Below are 26,764 nucleotides of genomic sequence, written 5' to 3'. Positions count from 1 at the left end.
ACAACAAGATTTTTTTACTTTAAAAATGCTTGTTTATTGTATTTTCGTTTAAGACCCAGATCCTCTGGTGATGAATCACAGCGCATAGGGTTCATAATGTCACTTTTGCGCAAAGAACCTCAGGGATGGGCCTTTTCTATCCAACTTAGTGATCCGTGCTTTAGATCAGTGGATAGTTTTTTTTCTGCTTTGGGGTTGTTGTATGATGATCCTGATCGTGTCTCATCTGCTGAGTCTGAATTAAGACGTTTGAGACAGGGATCAGGTAATGTGGAAAATTATTGTACTCACTTCCGTCGGTGGTCTGCTCAGGTGGAGTGGAACGATTCAGCTTTGAAAAGCTCATTTCTTGCGGGGCTAGGTGAAAGGGTTAAGGATCTGCTGATTGCTTATCCTTCACCTGGAAACTTGCAGGAGGCAATGCAATTAGCTATACGGGTGGACAGGAGACTGCGTGCTAGGGTTAATAAGAGTAAATCCTCTGCCATGTCAGCTCCGAGTCTTGAGAGGGTCTGTACTGACATTGGTGAGCCGATGGAGATTGGGGCGATGTCACCCCGCTCTCAGGAAAAAGACCGCAGATTTTCTGAAGGTTTGTGCTTTTATTGCGGAAAATCTGATCATTTCATTAAGAACTGTGTGCTTCGTATGAACAAAGAAAAAAAAAAAGGTCAGTTACGCTCGTATAGCCTGTTTAAATACTAAGGGTGTACTTCTTTCTGCTACTATCACTGCTCAAGAAGAATTAATTGAATTTCGGGTATTTGTGGATTGTGGTTCTACTCTGAATGTGATTGATGGGGGATTCCTGGAAAAACTTAAATTAAAACCCAAACCTTTGTCATCCCCTATTGCTGTGGTTTCTGTCGATGGCTCTCCCTTAAAGAGTGTTACTCACAAGGTCTGTGAATTTCCCCTCACTATTAATGGTATTCACCAAGAGAATTTGGATTTGGTAGTATTAAATAATTTGCCTTCTCCAGTAGTGTTGGGGTTACCCTGGTTAAAATTGCACAATCCTGTACTGGATTGGTCTACCAATGAAATTAAGTCCTGGAGCCCTAAGTGTTATGACAAGTGTTGTAACGGGCGCATTGCTGCTGTGGATAAAGGGGAATTACCTGTACCTATTCAGGATTTTTGGAAAGTTTTTTCTGAGAAGGAATTGCAAATTTTGCCTCCCCATAGAGACTATGATTGTACCATTGAATTTGTCCCTGGAGCAACTCTTCCTAAAAGTCGTTTATTTAATCTTACTATTCCTGAGAGAAAGGCTTTGGAGGAATACATACAGACAAGCTTGGCCACCGGTCACATTAGGCCTTCCAAGTCTCCTGTGGCTGTTGGATTTTTTTTTGTTAAAAAAAAAGGACGACGGTTTACTTCCTTGTCTGGACTTTCGTGAGATTAATAAAATTACTGTACGCAATCCCTACCCACTGCCATTGATTCCTGATTTGTTTAACCAGTTAGTGGGGGCCAAGTGGTTCTCTAAAATTGATCTCCGGGGGGCATACAATTTGTTGCGCATGAAGGAGGGTGATGACTGGAAGACTGCTTTTAACACTCCTGTGGGTCATTTTGAGAATCTGGTTATGCCTTTTGGTCTTACCAATGCTCCAGCATTTTTTCAGAATCTTATTAATGACATCCTTAGACCTTTGATCAGCAAAAATGTGGTTGTGTATTTGGATGACATTTTGATTTATTCGCCGGATCTGGAGTCTCATTGGCAGAGCGTACGTGAGGTTTTACAGTTATTAATGGACAATTCGCTTTTTGCTAAGCTAGAGAAATGTGAGTTCGCTGTACAGAGAATTAGTTTTTTGGGCTACATTATCTCCAGTGAAGGTTTTGAGATGAATCCGGTTAAAGTTCAAGCTGTGCAGGAATGGCCTAGGCCTATTGGTTTGAAATCGATACAGAGGTTTTTGGGTTTCGCCAATTATTACAGAAAATTCATAAAAAAAATTTCTATTATTGTCAAACCACTGACTGATCTCACCAGGAAAGGTGCTAATGCGGTTCAGTGGACTTCTGAGGCCATTGAAGCTTTTGTGTTTCTAAAGGAGAGGTTCACCTCTGCTCCCATCCTTATGCAGCCTGATTTGACTAAGCCGTTTTTGGCTGAGGTTGATGCTTCTTCTGTGGGGGTCGATGCGGTGTTGTCTCAGGAAAACAAGGATGGAGTACATCCCTGTGCCTTTTTTTCAAAAAAATTTTCTGAGACTGAACTTAATTACGATATTGGTAATCGGGAATTGCTGGCGATTAAACTCGCATTTGAACACTGGCGTCATCTCTTGGAAGGTGCTGAATTTCCCATTCAGGTTTTCACTGATCATAAAAATCTGATCTATCTTGATGCTGCCAAGCGCTTGAATGCCCGTCAGGCTAGGTGGGCACTTTTTTTCTCGCGGTTTAATTTTTCCATTACTTACAACCCGGGTACCAAGAATGTTAAAGCTGATGCTTTGTCTCGCAGCTTTTCTCCCATGGTCGGTGCTGAGGAGGAGGAGGAGAGCATTTTACAAGAAGGTGTTGTGATTGCTGCTTTGGACTCCGTTTTGGAGGATGAGATTCTTAAAGCTCAGGAGAATGCCCCATCTAACACTCCCCATGGGAGGTTGTTTGTGCCTAGACCTTTAGGAGAGATTTGTTTGTTGAGTGTCATGAGTCTCGGTTGGCAGGTCATCCAGGAATTTCTGAAACCAAGAGACTTGTGGGTCGCAGTTTTTCGTGGCCTGGATGGCAGAAGGAAGTCATTAAGTGGGTGCGTCAATGTTCTGTGTGTGCTAGATCTAAGTCTTCGCATGCTCCTGCTGCGGGGCTGCTTTGCCCTCTGGAGGTTCCTAGTGCACCTTGGACACATCTGGCTATGATCTTTATTACTGACCTTCCCCCCTCTGAGGGTTTCACTGTCATCTGGGTGGTCATGGACCGTTTTAGCAAGATGTGTCACTTGGTTCCCTTCATCAAACTGCCCTGCGCTAAGACACTCGCTAAGGCCTTTGTCAAGGAAATTGTCAGACTACATGGCGTTCCTACTGACATTGTTTCTGATAGGGGACCTCAGTTCGTGGCTCGTTTTTGGCGTGCCTTTTGTGACAGGTTGGGAGTTCATTTGTCGTTTTCATCCGGATATCATCCTGAGTCCAATGGCCAGACAGAAAGGAAGAACCAGGATGTTGAGCAGTTCTTGCGTTGTTTTGTGGCAGACAATTAAGAGGGGTGGTCTGAGTTTCTTCCGCTTGCTGAATTTGCTCTTAACAACCATACATCCTCTTCTGCTGGGTGTTCGCCTTTTTTTTGTTGTTCTGGGAGACATCCGTCTTTTGGGTCATTCTCCAAATTGGTATCGGCTGTGCCTGAGGAGGAGAGTTTTTCTGGTGATTTGGAGAGAGTTTGGACGGATGTGCATAGTAATCTTCAGGAGGCTAACAAAAAATCTAAGAGGTACTTTGATAGGAAATGGCAAGAGGTTTTGTTTGCTGTTGGTGACATGGTTTGGTTGTCCTCTAAGAATCTGCGATTGAGAATTCCTTCTAAAAAATTGGGTCCCAAGTTCGTAGGGCCCTTTAAGGTGCTTCAGATAGTTAACCAATCTGCTGTTAGGTTGGAGGTTCCTACCTCCTGGAAGATTAATCCGGTATTTCATGTTTCTCTGTTGAAAAGAGCTGATGTATCGGATGGTGATGCCTCTGCCACTGTTCCTCCGGTGGTGGAGGACGGGGAATATGAAATTTCCCGCATCCTAAATTCTAGATGGTATAGAGGGAGTTTGCAGTATCTCGTCGCTTGGAAGGGTTTCGGACCCGAGGATAACTCATGGGTGAGGGCGGATGATGTTTCTGCTTCCAGACTTGTCAGAGCGTTTCATAGGAGGTTTCCTGATAAGCCCGGGCCTAGGGGATCCGGGGGATCCTCTTAGAAGAGGGGGTACTGTTAGAACTCTCCTGTTAGTTTTTTTTTAGTTTGCTAGTCACATGACCATTTTTGCCTATTTAATCCGGCTCCGCCCTCCTGGCCTTGCTGGACTTCATTGTAATTTCTACTCTTGAGCTAGCTTGGTACTCTGTTACCTTTCTCTGTCAGTTTTGCTAGGTCTTCGGACCTCTATGTTCTATGTTGTTTGTTTGTCCTATTTCTGCTACAATTTCTGCTAGGAGGTGTCCATCTTTCTCCCAGTCTCTAGTTCTTGTAGGGATCCCTTCCCTCACATCTATAGATCTTCGTTCAGACTGGCCGAGGACTTTAGCGGGTCTGATCACAGGATCAGGTTCCCCGTTACATCGTAGGGATCCAGCTTAGTTCCATTGTAGGGACAGATCTCCTGTCTTTCCTTAGTGCTTGTAGCAGATCATAACAATTAGTCCATCTATACTGACCTCCATCAGGGTGCAAATTCAATATAATTTTTTTCTGCATCTAGCTCTGAAAAAATATTTTGGCTTCTAGCAGTGTGTGGGACTTGGTCTATTAGTCCATCTATACTAACCTCCACCAGGTTGCAAATTAAAAATAATTTTTTTCTGCATCTAGCTCTGAAAAAATATTTGGGCTTCTAGCAGTGTGTGGGACTTGGTCTATTAGTCCATCTATACTAACCTCCACCAGGTTGCAAATTAAAAATAATTTTTTTCTGCATCTAGCTCTGAAAAAATATTTTGGCTTCTAGCAGTGTGTGGTACTCATTGTATTAGGCCATCTATACTGACCTCCACCAGCTTTGAAATTAATAATAATTTTTAGCTGCATCTAGCCCTGAAAATAATTTTTCTTCCCAATAGTGGTAGCAATAGAAATATGGGGCGCGCCTGGCTAACAAAAATATACGCTTCATAACAAAAAACACCAGCCTAGAGCATTGCATTAATAAGATGGCCTCATCGTCTCTCCCAGTACTAGGCCTACTTCGCTGGCTAGCATTCCTGTGCCTAAAATACAATGTATGGGTCCACGCTAGCCACTATGCTGAGGGGTGTAAAGCTGCTGCTAATGCTTTATAACAATTCAATTGGCAGATTTTCACAGAGCTCTTCCCCAACGCCCACCCATTGGGCAGCAGTTGCCCACCCTCCCTATGGGATCTAGTGGCTAATAGTTGATGCCATTAATCAGAGCGTCAGTTGCCCCGTCGACGTGGCAAGCATACGGTAAGGCATGGGAAGAGTGGACACGACTAGTAGCAGGCAGACGGGTTGACCAATGTGAACAAGCCAGATCACAAGTCACCATAGAGTTTCTCCACCAGCTAATGATGAGGGGCATATCAGGGGCGTCAGCGCAGCGGTGTCTGACCGGAGTAGCATTTCACTTCCAACTACTGAATTGGGGAGATGTGACAAAGATTCATCATCAGACAATCCATAAAAGGGTGGAAAAGGCGTCAGCCAAGTCAGGAGTGTAGACGTCCCGTCCCGTGTCACTAAAACTGATTTCTCACATCATATCCCTAACACCATTAACATGACACTCACAATTTGAAGCAACACTACTGTCTACTGCATTTGTGATCGCCTTCTTCGGGGCGCTATGCATAAGCGAATTAGTCCCTCAATCCAAAATTACCACCAGTGGAGGCTTATTACACCAGGACGTAGTCATAGCCAATAATGCAATACGTCTACGCATACGCCAATCGAAAACGGTTCCAGCGGGCAGGGGTACTTGGGTACTTCTACAACCCACAAACGGTACACTGAGTCGGGTAACAATAGTAAAAACATATATAACCATCAGATCACAAAGTAATTTATTCCTATCACACATTGATGGAACGCCATTATCAAAATACCAGTTTCAAGCTATATTTAATAAATGCATAACATCGGCAGGGAACTACCCCAAAGATTATGGCACACACTCATTCCGCATAGGCGCGGCCACGGAAGCAGCAAGAGCAGGACTGTCAGAAACGGAAGTTCAGAGGATAGGGATATGGCGATCCACGTGTTTGGCGAGATACATAAGACCGGACTTGTTATCCTAACGTGGTTTGTTTCTTTTACAGGTGACGCTAAGCCAACAGTGTGGGTGATAGGCCACTCGTATATATATTTGGCAGAAAAAACGGCGAAAGTCCGCCCAGGCGGGAGGAAATTAGAGTTTCATAACACATATTTCAACTGGAGAGGTATTAGAGGCCTGCTATGGCCACAGGTACTAATGGAGGTAATCAAGGTAGGGAGAGAGGCAAGAGGTCTGGTCATCTTAGTTATACAGGCCCGGGGAAACAACCTAGGTCATCACAAGAGCGCATAACTAATGGCAATAATGAAAGTAGACACTGAGCGCTTCAGAGAATTTTTCACAAAACTAGCTATAGTATGGTCAGAGATTGTGCCGATAGCGGTATGGCAAGGTGCGCAAGACATCACGGCCATCGAACGGACAAGGCGGGTAATAAATATTCGGATGGCAAAATTTAGAAGAGACAGAGACAGTGTAGTGATACGACACCGACAACTGGAGGTAGATAAAGCAGGTCTCATACGGCCCGATGGTGTTCACTTAATGGATATTGGACTGGACATATTCCTGTCAGGACTAAAGGACGGAGTGGAACAAGCGTTAGGAGTGATAGGTGGGGGTCAGAGTCCTGCATACGAGTACGCAGGATCCTCCGTGGCCTGGAAATAGAAAGGACAAGTTGGAGAGTTACACTTGTTGGCCAACTTGCTGGAGTGGAGACCCAGGGCATGCTGCAACAAGCTGAATTATTTTAGAAATAAAATTCCTTTCTAATGGAATGAGTATAAAGAGTTAATAAAGCTGTGACCGATCCTCACCCATCCAGTTGTAAGAATTACATTATTGTATTGTCAAGGAAAGGGTGGTGGTAGGGGGCCTGAGCGTCTGGGTTTGTTTGGGGGTCCCCACAGTCTGCCTAGGCTAGATGCATTTAAAAATTCTTATTAGATACACAGGCGGTGCAGCTTGCTTCGCAGCTTGGCTACTACGCCCAAAGTATTGCCTAGGCTAGATGCAGTTAAAAATTCTACGCTGACTAGCAGACACTGAAGCTTTGGAGCAGACCTCTGAGTAAACAGCTCTTCAGACTCAACCATCTGTGTTACCCCAAGCCATAGTGTATGTAGTTTCTTACAGTTAAAAGGGGGGGGGGAGCGACCCAACTCACCTGGAATTGACGATGACAACGTCACGTAAGACACAGCAAGGGGACTCCAAAAAGAGTCTCCATTTTTTCACAAAATTGTGGCACAGACACCACTTAACCCTAGAACGCATACCTGGGGCCTCGCAGGCCCGCCCTGTTAGTTGTTTTCTATTTTCTGCAAGATTCTTTTAGTTAGAATTTTGAAACTCTAGGTATTCTTCATGTATATAGTTGTTTGTCATTTGACTTTGAGTTATTCCATGTTATTTGCACACGGGCCTAAAAGGTCCCAGGTACGTGAAAGTGTAGATTTTTATGGTCATGCGTTCTAGGGTTAAGTGGCATCAATTGCCCCACAGTTGCTTAAAACGGTTGGTGAGGTGATTTTACGAAATCCTCAAGCTTTTAGTCTCCCCAGGATGACACAGGGGTAGAAAAGTCCTTGCGAATCCATGATTTGTTCATCTTTATGAACGTGAGTCTGTCTACATTATCAGTGGAGAGCCGCGTGCGCTTATCTGTCAGCATACCACCAGCAGCACTGAACACACGCTCAGAGAGAACGCTGGCTATGGGGCATGACAAGGTCTCCAAGGCGTGAGTGGCGAGCTCTGGCCATTTTTCCAGATTGGAATCCCAAAATGAGCAAGGGTCCAGTGACACAGTCATGGCTTCAATGTTTACTTGGAGATACTCCTGTACCATCCTCTCTAGGCATTGACTATGTGTCAGACTTCTTGTCTCCTGTGTCCTTGCAAAGGATGGTCTAAAAAAGTGGTGAAACGATTCCACAAAATTGCTGTTACCAGCAGATACTGTGTTACTGTTACAGTTTGAGTGATGAAGACTCGACAGTCCAACGGTTGGCAAGTTAGAACTGTGAGATTCACTACGTGCACCACTGGTGTTTTGTGGAAAAGCACATGTAAGATTCTGCAACAGCGTCTGCAGATACTCCTGCATGCGTAAATCCCTTTTTATGGCAGGAATTATTTCGGCAAATTTACTTTTGGGATCTAAGAGTGTGGCAACCCAGTAGTCAGGATTACTTCGAATTCTGACAATCCAAGGGTCATTTTGCAGGTAGTGCAGCAAGAAGGCACTCATGTGTCTTGCGTATCCAGGAGAACCAAGTCCTTGTTGTGTTGGTAGCGAGGTAAGAATCATGCTTCCTTCCTCTGCCCTCTCCACCCAACCTCGCACAACAGAAATGTGATCAAGGTCTCCCTCATCTGATGAGTCTTCCATGCCCATCGCTAGTTCGTCCTCCACTTCTTCCTCGGCTCCTGCACCTTCCTCAACAGTTTGGCTGCTACCATGTGCCCTGGTTAATCCCTCTCTCCCACCCTCCCATGCCTGCCACCTTAGTGCTGCCGACCGTCTGGACCTTGGAGATGTTATCCCTTCCGCATACGACTCCTCCTCTACTTCCTCCACCTCCTCTTGTCCCACCACCTGACTCTGAATTCTGTTTAATGTGTGCTCCAGCATGTAAGTCACCGGAATAGTCATGCTGATAATGGCATCGTCGTCAGCACTAAACATCTTCGTCACCATTTCAAAACTGTGCAAAAGGGTGTGTGGCGCCCCTGAGGATTCAGTCGCCACAGAGTTACTGCATCTCACCCAGAGGTGTGGTATCTCACCCTCAGGTAAGGAAAGCGTATGGCTCGGGACCCTAACACCTGCATCCAACACATACCCGCAGTGGGGGTAGGGCGAGATTACTCCTAAGGGAGAGCAGAGTCCCAGGTCCCTAGCTTTTGGGACGGTCCTATGTAGTGGGTGCTTAGGGGAGCACATGACAGGGAGAGTATAAATAGGAAGCCATCTTAGAAAGAGCAAGCCAGTCAGAGGAGGAAAAGTGACAGGAGCAGAGGCTCTGCATGAGCTCTGCTCCGGAGGCGGGCCTAGCCTGGGAGGCCCAGGACTGAAGGAAAGAAGAGAGGAGTGGGAGCAAGAAGGCTCCAGGAACCAAAGGGACCCTAGGGGTATGGGCTGTGCAGAAGGCCACCCGTACTCCCGCTGCTACCAGGAGGTAGAGGGGTCAGGCCAGATAAGGGGAACCGGTCCCTCAACTAGCGGAGAAACAGCAAGGCTCAACTAGAAACCGGAGGCTGCAGCATTTCATGTACTGCAGGCCAAAGTCCACACCAGTCTCACTAAGAAGGTAGCCACATAGGACCCAGGGGACGGAACACACGTCGCCCGCCAAGGCCCGAGGATACCGGATAGAAGTGTCACTGGGTGTGAGGTGCAGGGAGAAGGCCAGAGAAAGGACACACAGAAGGGGCTCCTGCTAAGTACTCCAGAGCTATCTGGGGGTGGACTGAGCCCCTCACTGAGTACGCACAGCACGACGGGGGAGATTGCTCTGGTACCTGTAATCTGGACTGCAACAACTGTGAGTAAAGATCTTGGGACTGCATCACATGGACTCTGTGTTCATTACTGACTCCCTGCACTACAACCACCATCATCCACCCACACTGCCCTGAAGCTACACTCTTCCTGTGGGGAGTAATAATACCATTGCTGCAAAACCACCAGCTTCAGAGGACTGTTCCGCAGCGGCGGCCCCATTTGCCGCACTCCAGAGGTGGCGTAGTCGGACATTATAAAACCCATATATACAAATTACCCTTGGATTGACCGCCCTGGGTCACGGACCGGGTCACCGCCACAGTGACTACAACCCCCGGCGTCTACCGGCCCAGCTCCGGGTATCCCATGGCCCAGTGGGCGCGTCAACTTCATAGGTCCCTGATCTGAGACCACTCCTGCAGCGTGATTTGCCCCACCTCTGGATCTCATTGGCCCAGGCTATACGTCAGTACGTATTGCACCAGGGTTTGTCGGTGCTGCCACAGTCGCTGCAACATGTGCAGAGTTGAATTCCACCGTGTCGGCACATCGCATTTCAGCCGGTGAACTGGCAGGCCCAACGACTTTTGTAGAGATGTAAGTCGTAGAGCTGCGGGATGCGAATGGCGGAAGTGAGCACACAGCGACCGTGCTGTCTGCAGAAGGCCATCTAGTCCGGGATAGTGGGCTAAAAATTGATGGACAACCAGGTTCAACACGTGAGCCATACAAGGCACGTGTGTGACATTGCCCCGGCGAAGGGCCGCACCCAGGTTTGTAGCATTGTCGCACACAGCCTTCCCTGGTTGCAGGTCCAGTGGAGACAACCATTCATGAAACTGGGTCTCCAGAGCTGTCCACAACTCCTCAGCTGTGTGACTCACATTTCCCAGACATTTCAAAGTAAAAACCGCCTGATGACGTTGAGCCCTGCTGCCAGCATAGTAAAGGGGTGTGCAGCAGGGGCGGAACTACCGCCCGTGCAGCCGGTTCATTGAACGGGGGCCCCGAGGGAGAGGGGGCCCCTCCAGCAGGGCCGCCATCAGGGCATGACTGCCCTGACTCCAGTATGGGGCCCAGCCAGTAGGGGCCCCCTTGGGGGCCCCCCTCTTGTGCGTCTCTCTCCTCATGGGGCCCCCGGCCCCATGCTAAGAGCCGGGTCCGGGACATCTCAGCGCTGCGCTGCTGCGGCAGCGCTTTCATGATTCCCCTGACTTCCGGTCATGTGACGGCACCGTCACATGACCGGAAGTCAGGAGAACCTGGTGTCAGCGATTTGGACGAGCGCCAGGATTCTGCAGGGATCGCATGGGGGTAAGTATAGCAAGTTTTATTTTTTTTTAAATACAATTTACTAGGAGTGGGGGGAATGGGAGATGCACATGTGGTGGAGGGGGATGAGAGATGCACATGGGGGGGATGAGAGAGGGGCACATGTGGGGGATGAGAGAGGGGCACATGGGGGGGATGAGAGAGGGGCACATGGGGGGGAGGGGGATGAGGGATGTGCACATGAAGGGGTGAGTGCTGCACATGGGGGGATGAGAGCTGCACATGGGGGAATTGGGAGAAAATGAGCTGCACATGGTGGAATTGGGAGAAAATTAGCTGTACATGGGGGAATTGGGAGTAGGGGGATAACGAGCTGCACATAATGAATGTGGGGTGGGGGACAGTAAATGATAAATGATGATGGGGTGGGGAGAGCACGGACATGATATAATGAATTGCGGCAGGGGGTGCATGTAAATAATGAATGCGGGGAGCAGGAAGTATAGAGTAGGGGGCGTTGCGGATGCAGGAGTGTAACTGGTAACAAATTGGCGGAAAGAGTAGAGGTTCTAATTAAATTATATATTAAGTGCCTATTTAAAGTTAATGGGGGCACCGTGGTGGATTACAATTTATATTTGGAATGGTAGGTTGCATAATGACTAACCATATATTGATGGTGGATGCACGTCTGTATTCAGCTGCGTAATGTAGAAGTTGGGGAATGTGCTCTAGATAACTGTGTTATTTTATGCAGAGACGAGTCCTGGCTGGAAGACGTGATGGCGGTCTGTGCTGGATGAAGGAGAAAAGCGTAGCTGAAGGACTTCACCTAGAGACGTCACCAGTGAGTCAGTGTATTACATGTACACTTACACTATATACTATGTACCGGGCTCCTGTGTATAACGTCACTGGTGATCCCTGTATTACCTGTAGACTATATACAGAGCTCCTGTGTATAATGTCACTGGTGATCACTGTATTACCTGTACACTGACACTATATACAGAGCTCCTGTGTATAATGTCACTGGTGATCACTGTATTACCTGTACACTATACACTATATACAGAGCTCCTGTGTATAATGTCACTGGTGATCGCTGTATTACCTGTACACTATATACAGAGCTCCTGTGTATAATGTCACTGGTGATCACTGTATTACCTGTACACTGACACTATATACAGAGCTCCTGTGTATAATGTCACTGGTGATCACTGTATTACCTGTACACTGACACTATATACAGAGCTCCTGTGTATAATGTCACTGGTGATCACTGTATTACATGTACACTTACACTATATACTATGTACCGGGCTCCTGTGTATAATGTCACTGGTGATCACTAGATTACCTGGACACTTACATTATACATACCATGTATAGAGCTCCCGTGTATAATGACACTTATGGTAATATTAGTAATGTGGTGGTAATATTAGTAATGTGGTGGTAATATGTGGTCTGGTCATGGTGTGGCAGTTTTTCCCCCTTCTGTGTGGTATTATTCAGTCACTATGTTGTGGTAATATGTGGTCTGGTCATGGTGTGGCGGTATTCCCTGTATGTGGTATTATTGGTCATTTTAAAAAAAAAATGTATATGACACATTCCCTTAGAGAAAACTAAATAAAAATATATCTAAAAAGAGTATTGGATATTTTAAGAAAATTTTAATAGGTTAGAGTAGGGCCCGGCCAGAAGAGTCTACCTTATCGTGGTGGCGGCTTTAAAAATCTTTTGGCCAAAACAAAAGCTGATGGCTATGCATGTGGCACCGTCACATGGCCGAACGTCAGGAGAACGTGGTGGCAGCGACGTGGACGAGCGCCAGGATTCTGCAGGGATCGCATGGGGGTAAGTATAACAAGTTTTATTTGTTTTAAATACAATTAATTAACTAGGAGTGGGTGGGTGAGAGATGCACACGGGGGGGGGGTGAGAGATGCACATGGGGGGGTGAGAGATGCACACGGGGGGGGTGAGAGATGCACACGGGGGGGGTGAGAGATGCACACGGGGGGGTGAGAGATGCACACGGGGGGGTGAGAGATGCACATGGGGGGGTGAGAGATGCACATGGGGGGGATGAGAGATGCACGGGGGGGATGGGAGATGCACGGGGGGGTGAGCTGCACATGGGGGGGTTATGTTTACATAACTTTGTTGCCTTATGAAGCGCAGGGGGGGCCCCCCAAAAATTTCTTGCACAGGGGCCCACTACAGTCTGTGTCCGCCCCTGGTGTGCAGGATCCCTTCTGCGCAGTTAGAAAGCTTGTGGCATGACCAGACAGGCTTTGGGTGCAGGTGGAGGACCAAGAGGAGGTTGAGGAGGCAGAAGCAGTGGAGGAACTTTGAGATAAAGAGGATTTACGCACAACTCGTGGGGACGGCAAGACTTGGACAGCAGCCCCTTGTTCTGCTGTCACCATAGTTACCCAGTGCCCAGTCAGCGACATGTAACGCCCCTGTCCATGCCTACTCGTCCAAGTGTCTGTGGTGAAATGCACCCTGTCACACACAGAGTTTCTCAAAGAAGTGGTGATGTTGTGTGCGACATGCTGGTGGAACGCAGGCACACCTTTCTTTGAGAAGTAGTGCCGACTAGGCATCTGGTACTGGGGCACTGCGATGGACATAAGGTCTCGAAAATCCTCTGTGTCCACCAGGCGGAAAGGAAGCATTTCTGTAGCCAAGAGCTTGCAGATGGTAAAATTCAACCTCTTAGCTTTCTCATGGCTAGGAGGAAATGGTCTTTTACTTGTCCACATCTGAGGGATCGAGGGCTGGCTTTTGTGCTTAGACGGGGTTGAGAAGGGTGTCCCCGGCAAACTGCCGGTCTCTGAGGAAGATGCAGGCGGACATGTTAGGTTGCCTTGATCCAAAGGTGGTGCTCTCGATGTCGGAGTGCGCTCAACACCAGCAGGTGTTTCCACTTCTCAATGAACTGACGACCTGCCAATCACACTGGCTGTTGCGGGTAAAGAGGTGGCAGGTCTGCGTCCAAAAACATGTGTGACTGCTGTCCCCCCAGTCACAGAGGATGAAGAGGCTGCGGATGCACAAGATGGGGCAGACAGTGGTTGGCCCGGCCCGCTAGGCCGCATTGTAGCACGGTGAGCTTCCCACTGCAACTTATGCTTCATATCCATGTGACGGTACATGCATAAAGTACTCAAACTATGGATTTTTTGGCCTCCACTTAGCTTTTGGTGACAAATATTACAGATAACACGAGTTGGGTCATCCTTATCGATCTGAAAAAATGCCCAGGCTATACAAGGCTTAGAGCCCATGCGACCTGAAGAGCCACCACGACTTGTGGTCAGAGCCAGAGTTGTGGTTGAGGATGCAGTTGTTGACGTGCTTCCAGTACCCCGTCTCTGTCCAGGAAGGCGCAACCAAACCTCATCGTCAATAGCATCTGTGACGCCCCGCTGCGCTTGGTATCACAGATCCTAGAAGAGTGCATTGATGGAACCCTCCACAAGAGGCCCCCATAAACATTCACACATCTCCACCTTCCACCTCAGATCAACAGAGGGAGCCCGTTAGGGATATAAATAGGGAAGGTGGAGCTAGGCAGTTCATTTCCTCTGAAGAGTTCCTGCAGTAGAGAAGCCTAAGAGAGGTCAGTCTGCAGTGGAGCTCAGTCTAGTCTAGAGAACTCAGTTAATAGTTCAGCAGTGGAGCACGAGGCTCCTGCTAGCTAGATTCAGGGAGCCCAGATAGAGCTTAAGGTGTGCCGGCGCCATGAGATCGGTGAAGCGCGGCAAGCTGCCGTTAGTGTGTATAGCCTAGTGAGGGCCCAAGTAGGCCGAAGGCGAGTGGCGAGTTAGTACATAAGGGGCAGAGGAGCTTAACCAGCTCACCCCGAAGCATTTACCAGACACCGGATCCGAGCTTACCGGGATCTCTATGACCCAGTAAGGCATAACCGGACTCCCTGGAGAACTACAAGTCGCAAGATCGCTAAGGTGCTGATAAGTAACAGAGCCAGGAGACGCTTAGGCCTCGCATACTGGGAGCGTGAACTCCAAGAGAAGGCCCTACCACAAGGTCAGCCAGTGCAGGACAGAGACAAAGTTAGGCCTAGCTCCAGGCAGGTCAGAAACTTACTACGCAGAGGCAAGAAACAGGAGGCCCTACACCCGCTCATTGGGGAGGATCCTGATATGCACCCTTCACCCTACAGTGCTCCGGGATGTGCCTGAATTTCCACCAGTAAAAGGTACTGAAGTGACTACCGTGTCCGTTCCCGTTCTTGGTCTGACCCAGCTGGGTCTTGCCTGTCCTGCATTCCCCCTGCATACGCTGCCCTGAGACCTAGCTCCACCTGTGGGGAGCTATACCATTGAGCTGCCTTATTACGGGACTCAGTGGACTGCTGCAGCGCTGGTGCTTCTCACCAGATACCACAGGTGGCGTCACGAACTCTTATAAAATTAACAATTATCCACCCTTTTAAAGAGTGACCCCAGGGTACGGGCCAGGGAGCCGACCACCGCGACATCCCCAAGGCCAGGCAAAGGCCCGGGTACTGAGTCATCCCCATCCCCTGGGCTAGTCACATCCTCCTCCACCTCCTCTGCTGACCTCATCGACTGGCTGACTGTGGGTTGACAGTAAGTGGGATCTCCAACCTCGTCATCATCACCCTGTGTGTTCTCACACCCATCGTCCTCAGAGCCAACCTCTTCCTGCCCTGACCGAAAAGTCAAGTTGTCGCTCCAATCAGGTATTTGAGTCTCATCATCATCTTCCTCATTGTCTCCACCAACAGGAGTTACAGTTTGGGAACAAGGGTCTACATTATGCTCAGAACCTTCTTCATCTGGTCCTGGATCCGACTTATAAAGATTCTGGGCATCAGTGCAGATCATTTCCTCGTCTGGATTAACAGAAGCTCTGGAGTAGACCTCCGTTTCTCAGGCTATAGTATGAGTAAACAGCTGTGCAGACTCAACCATCTGTGTTACCCCATACTCAGAAGGGCAGCTGGAGACTTGGGAGCTGTGAGGAAGCAAGTGCGATTGGGGTGACACCTCTGAGGACTGGAGTATTTGTGATGTTGAAGTTGAGGTGGAGGAGAGCCCACTTGAAGGAGCACTTGATATCCGTTGAAGCACCTGCTGTTTTTGTGCCTCATCTGGAATTTGTAGCGATTGGCGTGGCTGTAAGAAAGGGATCTTATCACATTGTCCACAAAAAAAAGTCGACATCTTAGTTTGGCTGGAAGATGGACTTTCTTCTGCAGATGTTACTCCCCCCCCCCCCCACTGCGGGGGGGCTCGACCCACCAGCGGACGGGCACCAGTATTGGGAGAGGGGGGGGCTGGCCGTCAGGGTCCACCGCGGCTCTGGCACGAACCCAGCGACACGGAGGTGGCACGGGCAGGAACGGACTGGCCGGGTCGGCTTCGCACTTCTTTGCTTTTAGAAGGGCATGGCATGCCTATATCTGTGTCTCTGCCTCCTTTTACTCCTCCACCTCTTTTCTTTTCACATGACTATATGTACTTGTCACTTTTCCATGTATTAGTTGTGTCTTCTGAGCAGTTTGTCAGGTTTTGGACACCTTTGAAGGTGTTTTCTATGTGTTTCTATGTGTTTTTGTTTGCCTGCCATTGGTTTTAATGGTGTTCATAGGTGTTCGACAAACAGTTCGACGAACAGTTGGGCGAACACACGGGTGTTCGACGAACCGAACCGAACTCGAACACTACGGGGGTGGCTCAACACTAGTCGCAGTGGAAGAAAAAGACAATATCAATGCGGCGTAGAAGAGAAGTGTAGGTCACAGTAGCTTAACAAGATGGTTTAAATGCCAATTGAAAGAGTGGTGGAGGTTGCAGTGAGTAAAAAAAATATACCAATGCCCGTGGAAGAGACATGGAGGACACAGTAACTTAACAAGACTGTTTTAATGCCCCTTGGAATAGACGTGGAGGTCACAGTAACTTAACAAGATGGTTTTAATGCCCCTTGGAAGAGTGATGGAGGTTACAGTGGAATAAAAAGACAATATCAATGTCCCCGTGGAAGAGACGTGGAGGTCAGAGTAGCTTAACAAGATGGTTTTAATGCCCCTTGGAAGAGTCGTGGAGGTCGCAGTGGAATAAAAAGAAAATATAAATGCCCAATGGAAGAGACGTGGAGGACACAGTAGCTTAACAATGCGGTTTTAATGCCCATTGGAAGTGTGATGGAGGTCGAAGTGGAATAAAAAGACAATATCAATGCCCCTTGGAAGAGTGGTGGAAGTCGCAGTGGAAGAAAAAGACAATATCAATGCCCCGTGGAAGAGACGTGGAGGTCAGAGTAGCTTAACAAGACGGTTTTAATGCCCATTGGAACAGTGGTGGAGGTCCCAGTGGAATAAAAAGAAAATATAAATGACCAGTGGAAGAGACGTAGAGGATACAGTAGCTTAACAATGCGGTTTAAATGCCCATTGGAAGAGTGGTGGAGGTCGCTGTGGAATAAAAATACAATATCAATGCCCCGTGGAAGAGACGTGGAGGTCACAGGAGCTTAACAAGATGGTTTTAATGCCCCTTGGAAGAGTGGTGGAAGTCGCTGTGGAATAAAAAGACAATACTAATGCCCCGTGGAAGAGATGTGGAGGACACAGTAGCTTAAAATGCGGTTTTAATGCCCCTTGGAAGATCTGTGGAGTTCAGAGTGCTTTAACAAGATGGTTTTAATGCCCTTTGGAAGAGACGTGGAGGTCACAGTAGCTTAAAAAGACGGTTTTAATGCCCCTTGGAAAAGTGGTGGAGGTTACAGAGGAATAAAAGGACAATATCAATGCCCCTTGGAAGGGTGGTGGAGGTCGCAGTGGAATAAAAAGACAACATCGATGCCCCGTGGAGGAGACGTGGAGGTGACAGAAGCTTAGCAAGACGGTTTTAATGCCCCTTAAAAGTGTGGTGGAGGTCGCAGTGGAATAAAACGACAAAATCAATGCACCGTGGAAGAGTGGTGGAGGTTACAGTAACTTAACAAGACAGTTTTCATGCCCCTTGGAAGTGTGGTGGAGGTCGCAGTGGAATAAAACGACAATATCAATGCCCCGTAGAAGAGTGGTGGAGGTCGCAGTGGAATAAAAATACAATATCATTGCACCTGGGAAGACACGTGGAGATCACAGTATCTTAACAAGACGGTTTTAATGCACCTTAAAAATGAGGTGGAGGTCGCAGTGGAATAAAACGACAAAATCAATGCACCATGGAAGAGTGGTGGAGGTCACAGTAGCTTAACAAGACCGTTTTCATGATCCTTGGAAGTATGGTGGAGGTCGCAGTGGAATAAAACGACAATATCAATGCCCCGTGGAAGAGTGGTGGAGGTCGCAGTGGAACAAAATGACAATATCAATGCCCCGTGGAAGAGACGTGGAGGTCACAGTAGCTTAACAAGACGGTTTTAATGCCCCATGGAAGTGTGGTGGAGGTCGCAGTGGAATAAAAAGACAATATCATTGCCCGTGGAAGAGAACTTGAGGTCATAGTAGCTTAATAAGACGGTTGTAATGCCCCTTGGAAGAGTGGTGAAGGTCGCAGTGGAATAAAAAGACAATATCAATGCTCCAGGGAAGAGACGTGGAGATCACAACGGTTTTAATGCCCCTTGGAAGAGACGTGGAGGTCACAACAGCTTAAAAAGATGGTTTTAATGCCCCTTGGTAGAGGTTACAGTGGAATAAAAAGACAATATCAATGCCCCGTGGAAGAGACGTGGAGATCACAGTAGCTTAACAAGACGGTTTTAATGCCCCTTGGAAGAGCTGTGGAGTTCAGAGTGGTTCAACAAGACGGTTTTAATGCCCCTTGGAAGAGACGTGGAGATCACAGTAGGTTTACAAGACGGTTTTAATGCCCCTTGGAAGAGCGGTGGAGGTCGCAGTGGAATACAAAGACAATATCAATGCCCCTTGGAAGAGACGTGGAGGTCACAGTAGCTTAACATGATGGTTTTATTGCCCCTTGGAAGAATGGTGGAGGTCGCAGTTTATTAAAAAGACAATATCAATGCCCAGTGGAAGAGACGTGGAGGTCACAGGCGTTTAACAAGACAGATTTAATGCCCCTTGAAAAAGTGGTGGAGGTCGCAGTGGAATAAAAAATAATATCAATGCCCCTTGGAAGAGTGGTGGAGGTCGCAGTGGAATAAAAAGACAATATCAATGCCCCGTGGAAAAGACGCGGAGGTCACAGTAGCTTAACAATACAGTTTTAATGCCCCATGGAAGAGTGGTGGAGGTCGCAGTGAAATAAAAAGACAACATCAATGCCCCTTGGAAGAGACGTGAAAATCACAGTAGTTTAACAAGATGGTTTTAATGCCCCTTGGACGAGTGGTGGAAGTTACAGTGGAATAAAAACACAATATCAATGCCAGTAGAAGAGACGTGGAGGTCACAGTAGCTTATCAAGACGGTTTTAATGCCCCTTGGAATAGTGGTGGAGGTCGCAGTGGAATAAAAAGACAATATCAATGCCCCGTGGAAAAGATGTGGAGTTCACAGTAGCTTAACAAGACGGTTTTAATGCCCCTTGGAAGAGCTGTGGAGTTCAAAGTGGTTTAAAAAGACGGTTTTAATGTGCCTTGGAAGAGACGTAAAGTTGACAGTAGCTTAACAAGATGGTTTTATTGCCCCTTGGAAGTGTGGTGGGGTTGCAGTGGAATAAAATGACAATATCAATGCCCCGTGGAAGAGTGGTGGAGGTCACAGTGGAATAAAATGACAATATCAATGCCCAGTGAAAGAGACGTGGAGGTCACAGTAGCTTAACAAGACGGTTTTAATGCCCCTTGGAAGTGTGGTGGAGGTTGTAGTACAATATCAATGCCCCGTGGAAGAGTAGTGGAGGTCGCAGAGGAAAAAAATTACAATATCAATACGCGATGAAAGAGACGTGGAGGTCACAGTAGCTTAACAATGCGGTTTTAATGCCCCTAAGAAGAGTGATGGAGGTCGCAGTGGAATAGAAAGACAATATCAGTGCCCGTGGAAGAGAATTGGAGATCACAGTAGATTAACAAGACAGTTTTATTGCCCCTTGGAATAGCTGTGGAGTTCAGAGTGGTTCAACAAGACGGTTTTAATGCCCCTTGGAAGAGACGTGGAGGTCACAGTAGCTTAACAAGACGGTTTTAATGCCCCTTGGAAAAGTGGTGGAGGTTACAGTGGAATAAAAAGGCAATATCAATGCCCCGTGGAAGAAAAGTGGAGGTCACAGTAGCTTTACAAGATGGTTTTAATGCCCCTTGGAGGAGCGGTGGAGGTCGTAGTGGAATAAAAAGACAATATCAATGTCCAGTGGAAGAGACTTGGAGGATACAGCAGCTTAACAAGATGGTTTTAATGCCCCTTGTAAGAGTGTGGAGGTTGCAGTGGAATAAAAATACAATACCAATGACCCTTGGAAGAGTGGTGGAGGTCGTAGTGTTATAAAAAGACAATATAAATTTCCTGTGGAAGAGACGTGGTGGTCACAGTAGCTTAACAAGACAGTTTTAATGCCAATTGGACGAGTGGTGGAGGTTACAGTGGAATAAAAACACAATATCAATGCCGCGTAGAAGAGACGTGGGGGTCACAGTAGCTTAACAAGATGGTTTTAATGCCCCTTGGAAGAGCTGTGGAGTCCAAAGTCGTTTAACAAGATGGTTTTAATGCCTATTGGAAGAGAAATCGAGGTGACAGTATCTTACCAAGATGGTTTTAATGTTCCTTGGAAGGGTCGAGGAGGTTACAGTAGAATAAAAAGACAATATGAATGCCCCGTGGAAGAGACATGGAGGTCACAGTAGCTTAACAAAATGGTTTAATGCCCCTTGGAAGAGAGGTGGAGGTCGCAGTGGAATAAAAAGACAATATCAATGCCCCTTGGAAGAGTGGTGGACGTCGCAGTGGAGGAAAAAGACAACACCAATGCCCCGTGGAAGAGACGTGGAGGTCACAGTAGCTTAACAAGATGGTTTAAATGCCCTTTGGAAGAGTGGTGGAGGTCGCAGTGGAATAATAAGACAATATCAATGCCCCTTGGAAGAGTGGTGGACGTCGCAGTGGAGGAAAAAGACAACACCAATGCCCCGTGGAAGAGACGTGGAGGTCACAGTAGCTTAACAAGATTTTTTTAATGCTCCTTGGAAGTGTGGTGGAGGTTGCAGTGGAATAAAACGACAATATCAATGCCCCGTGGAAGAGTGGTGGAGGTCACAGTAGCATAATAAGACTTCTTTAATGCCACTTTGAAATGTGGTGGAGGTCGCAGTGGAATAAAACGACAATATCAATGCCCCGTGAAAGAGTGGAGGAGGTCACAGTGGAATAAAATGACAATATCAATGCCCCGTGAAAGAGACGTGGAGGTCACAGTAGCTTAACAAGACAGTTTTAATGCCCCTTGAAACTGTGGTGGAGGTTGTAGTGGAATAATAAGACAATATCAATACCCCGTGGAAGAGACATGGAGGTCACAGTAGCTTAACATGATGGTTTTATTGTCCCTTGGAAGAGTGGTGGAGGTTGCAGTGGAATAAAAAGATAATATCAATGCCCCTTGAAAGAGTGGTGAAGGTCGCAGTGGAATAAAAAGACAATGTCAATGCCCCGTGGAAGAGACGTGGAGGTCACAGTAGCTTAACAAGACAGATTAAATGTCCCTTGGAAGACTGGTGGAGGTCGCAGTGGAATAAAAAGACAATATCAATGCCCCGTGGAAGAGACGTGGAGGTCACAGTAGCTTAACAAGATGGTTTTAATGCCCCTTGGAGGAGTGATGGAGGATACAGTGGAATAAACACCCAATATCAATGCCCGTGGAATATACGTGGAGGTCACAGTAGCTTAACCAGATGGTTTTAATGCTCCTTGGAAGTGTGGTGGAGGTTGCAGTGGATTAAAACGACAATATCAATGCCCCGTGGAAGAGTGGTGGAGGTCACAGTAGCATAATAAGAGTTCTTTAATGCCACTTTGAAATGTGGTGGAGGTCGCAGTGGAATAAAACGACAATATCAATGCCCCGTGAAAGAGTGAAGGAGGTCACAGTGGAATAAAATGACAATATCAATGCCCCATGAAAGTGACGTGGAGGTCAAAGTAGCTTAACAAGACGGTTTTAATGCCCCTTGAAAGTGTGGTGGAGGTTGTAGTGGAATAAAACGACAATATCAATGCCCCGTGGAAGAGTAGTGGAGGTCGCAGTGGAATAAAATTACAATATCTATGCCCCATGGAAGAGACGTGGAGGTCACAGTAGCTTTACAAGACGGTTTTAATGCCCCTTGGAAGAGCGGTGGATGTTGCAGTGGAATAAAAAGACAATGTCAATGTCCACTGGAAGAGACTTGGAGGTTACAGCAGGGTAACAAGATGGTTTTAATGCCCCTTGAAAGAGTGTGGAGGTCGCAGTGGAATAAAAAGACAATACCAATGCCCATTGGCAGAGTGGTGGAGGTCGTAGTGGAATAAAAAGACAATATAAATTTCCTGTGGAAGAGACGAGGATTTCACAGTAGCTTAACAAGATGATTTTAATGCCCCTTGGAAGAACTGTGGAGTCCAAAGTCGTTTAACAAGATGGTTTTAATGCCCCTTGGAAGAGACGTGGAGATGACAGTAGATTAACAAGATGGTTTCAATGTTCCTTGGAAGACTGGGGGAGGTTACAGTAGAATAAAGAGACAATATGAATGCCCTGTGGAAGAGACGTGGAGGTCACAGTAGCTTAAAAAATGGTTTTAATGCCCCTTGGAAGAGAGGTGGAGGATGCAGTGGAATAAAAAGACAATATCAATGCCCCTTGGAAGAGTGGTGGAGGTCGCAGTGGAAGAAAAAGACAACACCAATGCCCCGTGGAAGAGACGTGGAGGTCACAGTAGCTTAACAAGATGGTTTAAATGCCCCTTGGAAGAGTGGTGGAGGTCGCAGTGGAATAATAAGACAATATCAATACCCCGTGGAAGAGACGTGGAGGTCACAGTAGCTTAACTTGATGGTTTTATTGCCCCTTGGAAGAGTGGTGGAGGTTGCAGTGGAATAAAAAGATAATATCAATGCCCCTTGAAAGAGTGGTGGAGTTCGCAGTGGAATAAAAAGACAATATCAATGCCCCGTGGATGAGACGTGGAGGTCACAGTAGCTTAACAAGACAGATTAAAAATCCCTTGGAAGATTGGTGGAGGTCGCAGTGGAATAAAAAGACAATATCAATGCCACGTGGTAGAGACGTGGAGGTCACAGTAGCTTAACAAGACGGTTTTAATGCCCCTTGGATGAGTGGTGGAAGTTACAGTGGAATAAAAACCCAATATCAATGCCCCTTGGAATATACGTGGAGGTCACAGTAGCTTAACAAGATGGTTTTAATGCCCAATGGAAGAGTGGTGGAGGTAGCAGTGGAATAAAGAGACAATATCAATGCCCCGTGGAAGAGATGTGGAGGTCACAGTAGCTTAACAAGATGGTTTTAATGCCCCTTGGAAGAGTGGTGGAGGTCGCAGTGGAATAAAAAGAAAATATCATTGCCCCTTGGAGGAGTGGTGGAGGTCGCAGTGGAATAAAAAGACAAAGTCAATGCCCGGTGGAAGAGACTTGGAGGTCACAGTAGCTTAACAAGATGGTTTTAATGCCCCTTGGAACAGCTGTGGAGTTCAGAGTGGTTTAGCAAGACTTTTTTTAATGCCCCTTGGAAGAGACGTGGAGGACAAAGTAGCTTAACAAGACTGTTTTAATGCCCCTTGTCAGGGAGGTGGGGGTTACAGTAGAATAAAATAACAATATCAATTTCCCGTGGAAGAGACGTGGAGGTCACATTATCTCAACAAGACGGTTTTAATGCCCCTTGGAAGTGTGATGGAGGTCTCAGTGGAATAAAAAGATAATATCAATGACACTTGGAAGAGTAGTGGAGGTCGCAGTGGAAGAAAAAGACAATATCAATGCCGCGTAGAAGAGAAGTGTAGGTAACAGTAGCTTAACAAGACGGTTTAAATGCCACTTGAAAGAGTGATGGAGGTTGCAGTGGAATAAAAAAAATATATCAATGCTCGTGGAAGATTCATGGAGGTCACAGTAACTTAACAAGGCTGTTTTAATGCCCAATGGAAGAGCTGTGGAGTTCAGAGTGGTTTAACAAGACAGTTTTAATGCCACTTGGAAGAGACGTGGAGGTGACAGTAGCTTACCAAGAAGATTTTAATGCCCCTTGGTAGAGTGGTGGAGGTTACAGTGGAATGAAAAGACAATATCAATGCCCCTGGAAGAGACGTGGAGGTCACAGTAGCTTAACATGACGGTTTTAATGCCCCTTGGAAGTGTGGTGGAGGTCGCAGTGGAATAAAATGACAATATCAATGCCCCGGGGAAGAGACATGAAGGTCACAGTATCTTAACAAAACGGTTTTAATACCCTTTGGTAGAGTGGTGGAGGTTACAGTGGAATAAAAAGGTAATATCAATGCCCCGTGGAAGAGACGTGGAGATCACATTAGCTTTACAAGACTGTTTTAATGCCCCTTGGAAGAGTGGTGGAGGTCGCAGTAGAATACAGAGACAATATCAATGGCCCTTGGAAGAGACGTGGAGGTCACAGTAGCTTAACATGATGGTTTTATTACCCCTTGGAAGAGTGGTGGAGGTCGCAGTGGAATTAAAAGACAAAATCAATGCCCCTTGGAAGAGTGGTGGAGGTCGCAGTTTATTAAAAAGACAATAACAATGCCCATGGGAAGAGACGTGGAGGTCACAGTCGTTTAACAAGACAGATTTAATGCCCTTTGGAAGAGTGGTGGAGGACGCAGTGGAATAAAAAATAATATCAATGCCCCTTGGAAGAGTGGTGGAGGTCGCAGTCGAATAAAAAAACAATATCAATGCCCCGTGGAAGAGACGGGGAGGTCACAGTAGCTTAACAAGACAGATTAAATGTCCCTGGGTAAAGTGGTGGAGGTCGCAGTGGAATAAAAAGACAATATCAATGCCCAGTGGAAGAGACGTGGAGGTCACAGTAGCTTAACAAAACGTTTTTTATGCCCCTTGGAAGAGTGGTGGAGATCGCAGTTTAATAAAAAGACAATATCAATGTCCCTTGGAAGAGTGGTGGAGGTCACAGTGGAATAAAAATACAATATCAATGCCCCGTAGAAAAGACGTGGAGGTCACAGTAGCTTAACAATACAGTTTTAAAGCCCCTTGGAACAGTGGTGGAGGTCGCAGTGGAATAAAAAGACAATATCAATGCCCCGTGGAAGAGACGTGAAGATCACAGTAGCTTTACAAGACGGTTTTAATGTCCCCTGGAAGAGAGTTGGAGGTCGCAGTGGAAAACAAAGACAATATCAATGCCCCTTGGAAGAGTGGTGGAGGTCACAGTGGAATAAAAAGACAATATCAATACCCCGTGGAAAAGACGTGGAGGTCACAGTAGCTTAACAATACAGTTTTAATACCCGTGGAACAGTGGTGGAGGTCTCAGTGGAATAAAAAGACAATATCAATGCCCCTTGGAAGAGACGTGGAAATCACAGCAGCTTAACAAGATGGTTTTAATGCTCCTTGGATGAGTGGTGGAAGTTACAGTGGAATAAAAACACAATAGCAATGCCAGTAGAAGAGACGTGGAGGTCACAGTAGCTTAACAAGACGGTTTTAATGCCCCTTGGAAGAGTGGTTGAGGTCGCAGTGGAATAAAAAGACAATATCAATGCCCAGTGGAAAAGACGTGGAGGTCACAGTAGCTTAACAAGACGGTTTTAATGCCCCTTGGAAGAGCTGTGGAGTTCAGAGTGGTTTAATAAGACGGTTTTAATGCCCCTTGGAAGAGACGTGAAGGTGACAGTAGCTTAACAAGATGGTTTTATTGCCCCTTGGAAGTGTGGTGGAGGTCGCAGTGGAATAAAAAGACAATATCAATGCCCCGTGGAAGAGACGTGAAGATCACAGTAGCTTTACAAGACGGTTTTAATGCCCCCTGGAAGAGAGGTGGAGGTCGCAGTGGAAAACAAAGACAATATCAATGCCCCTTGGAAGAGTGGTGGAGGTCACAGTGGAATAAAAAGACAATATCAATACCCCGTGGAAAAGACGTGGAGGTCACAGTAGCTTAACAATACAGTTTTAATGCCCCTTGGAACAGTGGTGGAGGTCTCAGTGGAATAAAAAGAGAATATCAATGCCCCTTGGAAGAGACGTGGAAATCACAGCAGCTTAACAAGATGGTTTTAATGCTCCTTGGATGAGTGGTGGAAGTTACAGTGGAATAAAAACACAATATCAATGCCAGTAGAAGAGACGTGGAGGTCACAGTAGCTTAACAAGACGGTTTTAATGCCCCTTGGAAGAGTGGTTGAGGTCGCAGTGGAATAAAAAGACAATATCAATGCCCAGTGGAAAAGACGTGGAGGTCACAGTAGCTTAACAAGACGGTTTTAATGCCCCTTGGAAGAGCTGTGGAGTTCAGAGTGGTTTAATAAGACGGTTTTAATGCCCCTTGGAAGAGACGTGAAGGTGACAGTAGCTTAACAAGATGGTTTTATTGCCCCTTGGAAGTGTGGTGGAGGTCGCAGTGGAATAAAAAGACAATATCAATGCCCCGTGGAAGAGTGGTGGAGATCACAGTAGCTTAACAAGACTTTTTTAATGCCCCTTTGAAATGTGGTGGAGGTCGCAGTGGAATAAAACGACAATATCAATGCGTCGTGAAAGAGTGGTGGAGGTCGCAGTGGAATAAAATGACAATATCAATGCCCCGTGAAAGAGACGTGGAGGTCACAGTTGCTTAACAAGACGGTTTTATTGCCCCTTGGAAAAGTGGTGGAGGTTACAGTGGATTAAAAAGACAATATCAATGCCCTGTGGAAGAGACGTGGAGATCACAGTAGCTTTACAAGACGGTTTTAATGCAACATGGAAGAGTGGTGGAGGTCACAGAGGAAAACAAAGACAATATCAATGCCCCTTGGAAGAGACGTGGAGGTCACAGT

This window comes from Phyllobates terribilis, unplaced genomic scaffold (genome assembly GCF_046119375.1).
Source record: "Phyllobates terribilis strain yellow unplaced genomic scaffold, ASM4611937v1 Scaffold_382__1_contigs__length_1840546, whole genome shotgun sequence".
In the NCBI taxonomy this organism is placed as follows: Eukaryota; Metazoa; Chordata; class Amphibia; order Anura; family Dendrobatidae; genus Phyllobates; species Phyllobates terribilis.
The sequence above is the reverse complement of the archived record's forward strand: the minus strand, read 5'-3'. Positions refer to the sequence as shown.